Source organism: Lactuca serriola, chromosome 4 (assembly GCF_051521515.1).
Source record: "Lactuca serriola cultivar US96UC23 chromosome 4, Lser_US96UC23_V15, whole genome shotgun sequence".
Classification (NCBI taxonomy): domain Eukaryota; kingdom Viridiplantae; phylum Streptophyta; class Magnoliopsida; order Asterales; family Asteraceae; genus Lactuca; species Lactuca serriola.
This window is the reverse complement of record NC_136411.1, coordinates 294,606,473-294,609,772: the sequence shown is the minus strand read 5'-3', so window position 1 is coordinate 294,609,772 and position 3,300 is coordinate 294,606,473.

Genomic DNA, 3,300 nt, shown 5'->3' with positions numbered 1-3,300 from the left:
ATTATAAAATTCATTTTTGTTTTGAATTGATTAATTAATTATATGATTAACTTAAAATATTAATATTTAGACCTTGTGTTTTTAAAAATTATAAAATACACCTTATATATATATATATATATATATATATATATATATTAAAACGTTCAATATTAGATGTATAAGAAAAGTCAATCGAATCTCATGTTATAAGAAGGGTGTTAATGTATCCCACTAGGAATAAGTTAAAGATAACAGAACTGCTATCTTTAGGATGACCTAGCTAACGGTCTCGAATCCGGTCTTGTGCCAGACCCGGGTCGTTTCGCTCATGCTGAGACTTTTAAACTTGGCACTCTCGCGCCCATGTCCAATTCATAACATTAATCTCCAGTCTATAATGAGAAAAAACACAGCTGCTCATTTCCCATACTGAGAAGTGTAGTGAACAGGGCGATGTCCTCTGTTTATTCTGCACTAATTGTAGATGACCACTGGTGGTGCACGATCCACCAATGGGGCTCCTCTATGTCCTGTGGTTCAAGACAGGACAAAGGATACCATTGGGATCAAGCACAAGGAACAACATCTATAAAATGATCCTTCTTCTCAAGATGAAAGGATCACTTTCTCTCTATCAAAACCCCTAATGAACTTATTCTTAAACATACACTATGTAGACTATCAGAGCTTTGTCCTAGAACTATCACCCGGACATTAACTTACGTTGTTTCTTCATTCCTATGATTACATGACTCAAGCTAATCGGAGTCATCGAGTGATGGTGTCAATTCCAAAGCACATATCACAAGATTTGGCACCATCCCGGCACGTAGTCAGCGTGACATAACCTTGATACGACTGTATACCACGACAATGATGGGAAAAGGACCTATGGCGTCCGAATGGGGAAAGACGAGCCCACTTAGATCCATGGCATCGCTCGATGGAATGTAAGCATCTGCATTAGAGGGAAAAGTCTCCACCCAAACGCCACCTATACAAGCACCAGGTTCTACAATAGAAACCACAATGGCAAAAATAGCCTCCCTATGGCAACCACCACCCGTCACAGCAAAGCATCTAGTTACAACCTTGGCTACAACACCCCAGATAATGGTGACCCACTAGTCTTAACCACCAACATAACAGTCACAGTTATAGACTCAATAGTCCCAACCACTAGTTTCTCAACAGAAATCGCCGCAGTGCCAGGTGGGGACGAACACTTGGTCTCTAGGAACCATACCGTCTTCTATACAATATCTAATGTCGAGCTCCCAATTCTCTCACATAGCAGGCATGCCGCACATTACGCTCTTCACTCAGCTATCTCTGATGTTCAATTCCTACTTCCAACAACTATAGGGAGCCCATCGCCAAGCGCCTTTGTCCTAGGAGTCCAACCTTCATCTGTCATCAACACAACAACTCAATACCCATGCTCAGCAGTCGCAGGGGGTCAAACATGTATACGCTTCAACTATCGGGATCAAGCTAACAACTGACAATATATGGTGGTTTTCCATATTGCAAGAAGCGATGTACAATCAATCATATGGCAACCCGTATTACGCCCAACAGTTGACGATGTATTGTGGTTTTCCATATCCCTACGTGGAAAATTTAGTAAGAAGCACTAGCTCTAATTTTTCCTATGAACTCCTGCAGTACGAGATCCCACACTCGACAATAATACCAAACATTCTAAAGTATGGCGGTACCACCGATCTCGATGATCATATCAACATTTAAGAGTGGAAGATGATGTCGTTGAGGATGGACAATCAATTCACCTACAAGTATTTCCCGATTATGCTATCAGGAAATGCGGGAAAATGGTTAAAGACACTATGACTTGCCAGCATCTTGAGTTTTGAGTAGTTGTAGTACCTCTTCCTCAACAATTTCATGTAACTAAGGATGGGGGAGGGAGATGCGAACTTAATAATGACATGAAAACCAAAGGAGGGAGAGTCGATAGGGTCATATTATGACCGATTTAGTCTGGCAATGGTAATCGTCCCGGGCAATGAAGAATTCCTTGTAACAGGGGCTTTCACTCAAGGTCTACTCCCTTGCCCTTTATCGAAGAAGATGCTGGCAATGGTACCTCAATCCAGGGACGAGATAAAGTACAGAGTCGAGAAGTATCTTAGACAGATCGAAGGAGAAGAAAGAAAAGAGAACAATCTATGAGTTCTTTATAATGTATCCATAAAATAGAAAAAAGCAATCTCTAACTCCGATATTGACCATCGAAAGCCCCAGGACGACGTCCACAGCAAACTCAGTTGGCAGTCGTGACACCCATCCCTGAGAAATCATCCATTTGGCAAGGATGAACACTGGGGCCACTGAATCGATGTCTACACCATCAAGAAAACTCCATTGAATACAACCAAAGAAAAGGATAACTATTATGCATTTTACAAGAGCAAAACTCACGTTACTAGCGAGTGTACGGTGTTGAAGAAAGAGTTTGAAGAAAAACAGCTGAAGGGAGACATCTTTGACATCGAAAAGCACCTAAGATCCAAGTTTGACGTTGATAAGAAGAATGCCCGAGGTAAAAAAAAGATGCATGAAAACGCAGAAAAAAATGGTGACATTTTCACCATCGTCAGGCCCTGCAAAAGAGGAAAGCCCCACAAAGAAAAGGATTAAGCCGAGGTATTATCTGGTAACATACTCAATATCAAATTCTAGATAGATGACCCATGGCCACCAAAATGGGATCCTAGGGATCCACTTTTGATCTGTGCTTACATACGCCAAATGCAAGTTCACAGTTTCTACATAAAAAACGGTAGCAACACATACAAACTATATGAATATTGCTTTAAGCAGTTGCCCACCTCCTGGAAGGAAGGACAAAATCACTCTATAGGTGTCGCATTAACTGGCTTCACAGGGTACAACCTACGGCCACTAGGCACCATACATTTACCATTTACCTTGGTCAGTCATGATGGGTAGGATAAGATCACACAAAGGATCGATTTTTCTATGATGCACATCCCAGCAGAGCACAACATCTTGCTCGGGAGACCGACGCTCTTCTAGTTGCAGACCATACCATCAACAATTCATGGTATTGTTAGGTTTAGCACACACACTAGGTCAGCTGTAGTAGTTTCCATTAACTCACGAATACATCATTTCCATCAAGTCATTGCTGTGACATCCCCAAAATCTCGGCCAGAAAAGACCAATTTTCATTTATGCTTTTAAAATAATTTCAGAGTAAATCCTTTTGATTTGAAAGAGTTGTGGAAATTGTTCCCAAAAACAAAACATGATAAAACAATGTTTACCAAA